The following is a 9,657-nucleotide window of genomic DNA, read 5'->3' as shown; positions in this document are numbered from 1 at the left end:
ATTAAAAATGCAGCATATTTCTTCGAGGTTGATAGATCATTTCAGGACTTACAAATGATGTGGCTGGTTGATGTATTGCCACTACTTAAGAGGCCGTTTCCCAGATGACTGGTAAACACTTTCATTAATTCCTACCTATTTAATTCATAAGCGGTAGCAATCATTGAAGTGTCTTTTAGGAGAGTAACACAGAGAAATTAATTTTAACATCCTGTCACTGCAATACAAAAAGATGAGCAAGAAGGTATTTGTGGGAAATGGTGAGGTGCTGAATTGGAAACCTTTCATCATCTCATCTGAGAAATCAGGGGGGGAAACATAGGAGAATCTAGTTTGCAATGCACCTGTGGAGGTAAAGCCTATGACACTGGCTGACTTAATGTTCATGGACATTTCAACTGCTCACAGAACATTTGTCGGAATGTTTGAAGTCCAACTTCTGTGAGAAAGGGAGTTGTCATTCTGGCTAGAAATAAAACATGTCGTAGAGATATTAGTAGCTTTAAGGGCAAACCCAAAGAATGGAATAATAATAATAATAATAATAATAATAATAATAATAATAATAATAATAATAATATTTATACCCCGCCCATCTGGCTGGGCTTCCCCAGCCACTCTGGGCGGCTTCCAAAAAAATAAAAAATAAAATACTGTAATACATTAAACATTAAAAGCTTCCCTAAACAGGGCTGCGTCAAGATGTCTTCTAAAAGTCTGGTAGTTGTTGTTCTCTTTGAGCACTAACATCGTGAATTGTGCTTGGAAACGTACTGGGAGCCAATGTAGGTCTGTCAAGACTGGTGTTATGTGGTCCCGGCGGCCGCTCCCAGTCATCAGTCTAGCTGCCGCATTCTGGATTAGTTGTAGTTTCCGAGTCACCTTCAAAGGTAGCCCCACGTAGAGCGCATTGCAGTAGTCCAAGCGGGAGATAACCAGAGCATGCACCACTCTGGTGAGGCAGTCCGCAGGCAGGTAGGGTCTCAGCCTGCGTACCAGATGCAGCTGATAAACAGCTGCCCTGGACACAGATTTGACCTGTGCCTCCATGGAAAGCTGCGAGTCCAAAATGACTCCCAGGCTGCGCACCTGGTCCTTCAGGGGCATAGTTACCCCATTCAGGACGAGGGAATCCTCCACAGCTGCCCGTCTCCTGTCCACCAAAAACAGTACTTCTGACTTGTCAAGATTCAAGCTCAATCTGTTATAGTTCTTAGATGGGATGGAAGCTAAAGGTTAAGGAGCCTAGTAGCAGTGTGGCTGAAATAAGTATACAGAATTGGTAATGGATTACAAAATAGGAACTCGATGGAAAGGTAGGCAAATGAAACTTGAGAAAAGGGACAGAGGAAACAGGGAGGTGCAGAAACAGGCATTGTCGGCCAGAGAGTGTTGAAAAAAGATAGAACCTTCTTTATGTATGCAACTACAGCAGCAAGGATACTCATCGCAAGGTATTGGAAGACACAAGATTTGCCCACACTGGAAGAATGGCAGATGCAATTGATGGACTACATGGAACTGGCGGAAATGACTGGCAGAATCCGAGATTTGGGAGAAGAAACAATGGAAGAGGACTGGAAAAAGTTTAAAGACTACTTACAAAAACAGTTAAAGTTGCATGAAGTTTAAGAAAATTGCACGATTTAGAAAAGTATGGTTCCAGTAAATTTAAAAAGTAAACTTAAGACATAATTAACGTAAAATAATTATTTTAAGATAAGAAATGTAACATTTGAGAAATATAGATAAGGTACGACCCAAGGTAACAATTTGCTGAAAATTTTTACTGTTGAGAACGCAGGGTAAGGGAGATGTGAGGAAGTCCAATAAGTTATGCAAAAAAGTTATGAAAATTCTGCTTTTTTTCTTTTTTTTCTTATTTTTTTACTCAATGTATGATGTTTATGTATGTTTAATATGTGTTTTATGTTTTATACTTGAAAATCCAATAAAATATTTATTAAAAAAGAAAAAGAAACAGGCTAATAAGGGAGGCAGCGCTGAAGAAACTACAAACCACTTAGGATCATGAGGTGCTGTATCCTGAGGGAAGGAGTGCTGGAAAGGTTGACAGTCTAAGGCTGGATCTAGACACATCAAAGAAGCGTTTCAGTTTAAAGTGTTGTAAATTTAAACAAGGAAATCAGGTAGAGAAAAATGGGACTCCTCATCGCCATCCAGTGGCACAATGTTACATCACACATCCAGCGCGTATAAATCACTTTTTCTTTACCAGTCTAGCTGAGTTCTTGGTGGGAAAATGAGGTTGGGCAAAGCAGGTGGTACGTAGATTTGGAGCTGAAGAAAGGAGGAACCAAGAAAAAAGTAGGCAGCCCATCAGACAGGGCCTAGAGATAGGAAGAGTTGTGCTTGACAGGCAGTAATAAAGTGATCAGACAAGAGAGGTTTGAAAACCTGGAGAAGAACAAGAAACTATGCTTGCAATAGCTGACAGCTCTCCCAACCTGCACAAGGCTATGTTACAGGATCATATCCAGCACTGAAATACCATTGTTTCTGCTCAGATCCGTTGTAGTGTTTCTTTATATTTAAGGAATATAAAGGTTTACATTTATAAATAAGCATAGTACAGTCCTCTGGAGACGGGAGGACTTTAATCATGCGATCAGTGGGGATCACATGATTGATTTGGCACCTTTGCCAGACTCCCTATATAAAGGGAGCCTAAGGCAACCAGCAGAAAACTCTGCTCAAATCCAGCCCTACCATTCTGTGGCATGAGACAGCGTTCCCCTATGTTGGAGGGCAGATATGCACCTTAAGGTGCCCTGGAGGGCATTATCCTGGCACCACAGTTGAAGCGATATTAAACTCCCAATTTACATAAGAACCTGGGAAGAGGCCTGTTGTAGCAAACAAAAAGCCCATCTAGTAATGCCTCCTGTTTACACAGGGGTGAGCTAGATGCCCATGGGAAACCCACAAGAGGGGGCTGAGCGGAACAGCACTTTCCAGTTTAGGCAGGTGGCTTCAGTATATGGAATGCAGAAGGGCACCACCTGGAAGGGAGGTGTTATTTGGTTGTTCTTGTTTTCTTTTTTATAATATATCTTGTTTTATGATAAAATTCTTTTAATAATGTGTGTGTGTATGTGTGTGTGTATATATTTGTGTTATAATATATATATTTGTTTTATATTATGACTTTATGGTGTGAACCGACCTGAGACCTGTGCGGATAGGGCAGAATACAAATTTAATAAATCAGGTGCAGTAGCTTGTACTTTGCTTCAGGTAGCTAAAATGTCCTGGGCTGGCCCTGCCTACATTTGAACACTTCTCCTTGATGTCTTGATTTCCAACCAGCCTTTACTCTGGGGGAGCATTTATATAGTGCCAAGGGCAGTGGCAGAGGAACCCTCTCCAGCGCCCGGGGCAGGATGCTGAGGGATGGGGAGAACCACCCAGTGACGCACGCTCAACGTCCGTACGGACTACACATGTACACTCTATACGGGATGCCGCTCATGCGCGGTGGTCGTACAGGCTGCCACTTGCATGGTGTCCATACAGGCTGCCATGTGTGGCAGCCCGTATGGACGCCGCGTGAACGGCACTGCGCGCACCCTTGGCCGCTCTACAGCTGTGGGGAGGCAGGGGCCATCTTGTCACCCCCCCCCAGAGTGGCACCCAGGGCGTTCTGCCCCCTCCGCCCCCCACTTCATACACCCCTGGAAAAGGGTTCTTTGCAGCCAAAGGAATGCACATGGCAGATAGTTAATTATTTATTGTCAAATACAGGACTTACAGTTGCTTCTACTGCTCTGGATACCCATGCACGCCAATCTAACATATAGGCATCTATTCCCAGGTCCGTGTTCTATGGAGCAGTTGCAGCAACTGGGGACCACTTCTCCTCCAGTTAATCCACCAACGTAGCCAGAGACTATGTGTGCATGAAAGCTGCTTCTGCTCTTCCTGCTTCAATTCTCTCCTGGTTCTGGGAGACAGTGGTTGCAGGGGAAGGTGCCTGGCCTGCCTCTTCCTCCAGCTCTGAAGCTTCCCCTGCCTCTGATTCTTGCCTCCCGGCTGACACAGGTCCCCACAGACCACTGCCCCCATCTCCCAAGTCAGAATATGGCCCCCTTTCCCTCGGTCACACCAGCTGTCACAAGGGCTGACAGGAGAGTGCTGGGCCCCTGCAGGTCAGGAAAAGGCTGGGGGCTTGAAATGCAAATGACTTTTATTCACGGAAAGTGGCACAGCGAGGTCTCCGTGGCTCAACTCCTTCAGCTGGAGACATTGCTGGAAACCGAGCCCTGGCCCTTCCTTTCCTCTCTAGCCTCTCACTCTGGAGTCCTTCTCTTCCCTGTGCCTCTAGACGTCTCCTGGGAGCCAGGCTCCCTCCGCTCCTCCTCTTCCAGCTAGTCCCTGACATCAGCATCCTGTCTTTTTTTAGAACACACCAAGTAAGGAAAATGTGCATGTATTCCTATTACACCATCATCTACGTAGGTTCCTAAATGGCTTTAAAGGGAGTTAAGACAAATGGATCGACCTACCAAGAGCTATTAACCATGATGCCTGGATGAAGCCTCAAAGTTCAGAAGCGATATACCTGTAAAGGTTATTGCCTTCGTTCCCAACCGTGGGCTTCATGGAAGCACCTGAGCAGCCAGCCTTGGAAAGAGGATCCTAGACTAGACAGACCACAGGTCAGATCCAACTGGGTGCTTCTGTTGTGCTCTTATGTGCCGAACTGCATTCTCATTGCTCCAAGATATCACCCATTCCCGAGTGGATGCTGTGCCTCAAATTAGCATATGCAAATAAATTTGTTTTCTTATACTGTAATCTTCTGGTTGGGATTTAAATGCTCCAAAGGGGCAGTAAAAACAATATCATAAGTACCAATAAAATTACCATCTCATATGCATTTGGAATATAAACAAGCGCATCATTTTAACTTGGCTTGATTAAACATACTTCCCCTGAATTTTAAACAAGCAATAATAGTGCTTAGCCTGAATCTACCACCTAGTAATATGCTTGCAAAACCTTTTCCTTGTTGTGTGTGTTGTCTAATCAGGACTGGTCTGTGACTGGTAAGTACTTTGGTGCGACGGGAAAATCTTTTGTAATCAAAATTAGCTTCTGGTGTTCTAATTGTTATCAAAGGTCTTGTGAGATTTGCATATGTACATTTTTGAAACCCCTTCATAACTAAAATATGTCCATACAAGTTTATTTGCTTTGGGTGAGAGCTGACAATGCCCACCTGCCCATAAAACATACGTTGGCTTGAACTCTTAGGTTTTCCCTTTCCCCCTGCCCACTCCCTGCACCTTTTGAAAGCTGGTTACCTATCAGCAGCCTTGCCACCATATTGTTACCGGGGGCCCCAATCTTTGCCAAGCAGCCCACAAGATTCCAGGGGTCTTGACACTTGACACTTTCCTTTGGAATGAGGCACAGTGGAGTCTGCAGTGCCTTTAATCAATATCGTTTATTTACACATGTTTACATCTGAGCTTTGATGCAAAACATTATGCCCCAAGAATGTCTCTTGATGCTCTCTTCATAGCTTCAGCAAGCTTGAGTCCAGAGCATAAGCGAGAGAAGCTCCCTGGTCTCTGTGTGCAGCCTTTGCCAGCCAGCCCTGCATGGAGTTTTGCCCCTCCCATTTTCTTCCCACAAACCCTTGCATAACCAACCTTTCAGAAATATATTGTCGCACACCACCAGGGGTTCCAGGTATTCACCAAGGGTTCATATTTCCTTTTAGGAATGAGACACAGTGGAGGCTGTGGTGTCTTTATGATATATTGTTTATTCACATATATATAACCTGTGACTACAAAGGAGGGGCTCACAACATCAATATCCCAAGAGGGTCTTGTTTCTCCCATAGCCATAGTTGGATTCAAACAGACTTCAACCAGTGCTATCTGAGTCTCTCTCCATCTCAACGCTTTACTTCTCTATGCCAAAATCACTGACTCCTAGAAGTATAGTGTCCAGATCAAGGGGAGTAATAGTACCACTCTATTCTGCTTTGGTCAGGCCATACCTGGAATATTGTGTCCTGTTCTGGGTGACACAATTTAAGAAGGATGCTGACAAGGTGAAATGCACACAGAGGAGGGTGACCAAGAAGATCGGGGTTCTGGAACCCATGCCTTATGAGGAATGGTTGAGGGAGCTGAGTATGTTTTTTAAGCCTGGAAAAGAGTAGACTGAAAGGAGACATGACGGCAACCTTCAAATATGTCAAGGGCTGTCACATGGAAGGTGGAGCAAGCTTGTTCGATTCTGCTCCAGTTGGTAGTACTTGAACCAATGGTTTCAGGTTATAAGAAAGGAGATACTGATTAAATGGCAGTAAGAACTTTATGACAGTAAGAACTGTTAAAGAGTGCAACAGTCTCCGTCAGGAGGTTATGAATTCTCATTCAGTGGAGGGTTTTAAGCAGAGGTTGAATGGGCATCTGTCATGGATGCTTTAGTTGAAATTCCTGCAAAGGGTTGGAACAGAAGATCCTCAGGGTCCCTTCCAACTCCACAAGTCTATGATTGGCTTTATCTGCTGAGGGAGGAGGTCCCACACATTTACCATCTCCCAGAGAGGCTCTTCTTGTGTGTTCCTTAAAAGGTAAAAAAAAAAAAAAAGGTGAAGGACCCCTGGACAGTTAAGTCCAGCCAAAGGTAACTATGGGGTTGCAGCTCTCATCTCGTTTTCAGTTGAGGGAGCTGGCATTTGTCCACAGACAACTTTCTAGGTAATGTGGCCAGCAGGACAAAACAGCTTCTGGTGCAATGGAACACCGTGATGGAAAGCAGGGTGCATGGAAACACTGTTTACTTTCCTGCCACAATGGTACCTCTTTATCTACTTGCACTGGTGTGCTTTCAAACTGCTAGGCTGGCAGGAGCTGGGACAGAGCAATGGGAGCTCACCCTGTTGTGTGGATTCGAACCACCGACCTTCTGATCAGCAAGCCCAAGAGGCTCAGTGCTGAGGGAGGCAGTCCCATGCATTTGCCATCTCCCAGAGAGCCTCTTCTTGTGTTCTCCTTACATATCAGCAGGAGGCTATCCTGGCTTTTCAAAGAATTTATTAGCTTTTAAACACTTGCTGGGCCCAGGGATTAAAGGGGTCTGACACCCAGCTTAATACACCCCCCAAAAAAAATCTCATAACAATTTATTTCCCTCTTTAAGAAATCCTTTAACATTCCAGCCAGAGAAAATTTCACATGTAATTCAAACTCCCATGCAGTCAAAATGAAAAGAAGTCTCATGCAATGGATTGTGAATATTCGATTGTCCTAAATAAAAAATTACTGACCCAGTCCTCCCTCCATCCCACACATTCCCTCCCACACGTTCCTTTCCACACAGATGAATACCCGAGCTGGGCTTCTGTTTGCAGATACCATGTGAAGTCGAAAAGCAACAGTGCGCAGTGTCTTTCATTATAAACCTCTACTGCTGTTCATAATCCTTTAACAGTGATGTGCCTGCGTGTTTGATGCATTCAGAGTTGTGATTCATTGTGGAAGGTAATTAAAAGAGTTCAGCTCCGCTCACTCCATTCCACCCTGCCTCACAGAATCTGCACAATTGGATTTATAGTGGATGATTTAAAAGAGGACAAACTTTGGACAGTACCTTAAATTGCTTGCCAATCCTCTTTGCCTTAAGTGGAGCGGCTTGGAAATTTAGAAAGCCGTGCTCCTGTTAAGGCGGCAAATATTTCATCTGCTTTGCAAGTTAACATTTCAAGCTGGCATTTGAAAATGACAAGATTTAAATGTACCTGAAATGTTTGTACTTAAAAGGCCATGACCATACATCAAAAGGGGAGGAAGAGAGAGGGGCACTTTGCACAGAGACTAAGGGCAAGACTTTGCCCTGCAGTTATATAGTTATTAAGGCATTGTTGTGAATGAGTCTTTCATGCCAAATTAAAATGTCAAGCCCACTGCCCCCCCACACACACCGTAAAGCAAGGAATCTGTCACTTTGACTCCTGAAACTCAAAAGAACTAGAGTGTGAATTTAATTCAAAGATCTTAAGAAAGCTTATTTATTATCTTGGCAAGATAGAAACTTCAGAGGAAAGATGAAAGGAAAATATTATCCTGTTTGTGAAAAGGATTTTTCTTTTTTCCTCCTCTCCCCTCCGACTTAAAATGTCATGTGTGTTTACATTCAGGTTTCAAGCTTTTGGCTGAAATCTTATGCAAACTTCCTTGGTGTCGAACCCATTTAATTCAATGGGATGTATTCTTGCATATGGAGCATAGGAATTCATGGCTGCTTTAAATCAGTAAAGCTTTCCTTGATGTACTTATTGTAGAGGTTGAGAGTTTGAAAATTTTACTTGTATAGGTTAAGAGCTGTGACACACTGTGTGGAATTCAACATTAAACTGTGACAAATGTTCTGTCAGGGCAAGTATTTCAGCTTGCCGGAGGAATGATTCACTCTCTTCTCCCCCCCCCCCCAACACTGTTCTGGGGGTTCTCCTGCCCCGCCACCCAGCCAATTTCAGGATAAACAAGAGGATGAGAATTGGGAAAACCCTATTGCCCAAGTAGTAGTTCCTGCACAGGGGTTCTGCTGATGGGGCTTGTTGGGTAAATCACGACCTGTTGTTGGCATCTGTCTGTCTCGAGAGACAATGGAGTGCACCTCCGGGGGTGAAGTCAAATTGCTGTGTTAGCAGCACCAAAGTGACTCCCTGGTGTGCAAGTCCCGGCAGTGTGTATGGAGGTTCTGGGCTGCCTAGACGACAAGACCGCCCCCCCCCCCTCAGCTTCACTGATGTGGTACAAAGGAAAGCAGAGCAACATGTTTTGCTTGGCTGCAGGAGTTGTCAGAAGGAGGTATCCAAGGCATCATCCAACCATTTTAGGGACTCCATTCCAGATTTGTGTAGCATTTACTCCTTCACTTTTTCTTGTCCAAAAGACATCCTGCAAGGTAGCAGGTGTATAGGATCAGATATTTTTTTTTAAATATAATTTTATTTATGATTTTCATTTTACAAAGAACAAATAAACCCCAAAAGAACAAATTATTATATATGTCATGTTTCAACTTCCCTCCCCTGCTTTCTGCAGTTCTTTATGGTTATAATACTTTACTATATTTCCAAATTGAACCAAATTATTATTTATCCCATATTATCAATATATATATTATACCACTGCATGTTTTTACATTAATTCTGATAATGCTTTAACCTGTTTACAAAATTTTTGCAAATATTCAATAAATGATTTCCACTCAGTATTAAAACTTTTACAGTGGTACCTCGGTTTAAGTACTTAATTTGTTCTGGAGGTCCATTCTTAACCTGAAACTGTTCTTAACCTGTACTTAACCCGAGGTACCACTGTACTGTCTTGGTTTCTCATTCTTCCAGTAAGTTTCGCCATTTCTGCATACTCCAATACTTTTTGTAGCCACTCTTCTTTATTCAAGACATTGTATTCTTTCCATCTAGTATCAGAGTTTTCCTGACCATTTGCTTTATATTTCGATTCAGGCATCTTAAAGTAATGGGAAATTAAAGAAAATTCATAAAGGGAAACTTTAACAGTGAATGATACATTTTGATTATCAAACTTTTGATTATCTCAGACTCCAGTTGCTTCCTGACAATATGTGTATTGAACATTCATC

The sequence above is a fragment of the Podarcis liolepis genome (assembly GCF_965112155.1).
Source record: "Podarcis liolepis genome assembly, chromosome: 6".
NCBI lineage: Eukaryota > Metazoa > Chordata > Lepidosauria > Squamata > Lacertidae > Podarcis > Podarcis liolepis.
Note: the sequence above shows the minus strand (reverse complement) of the source record.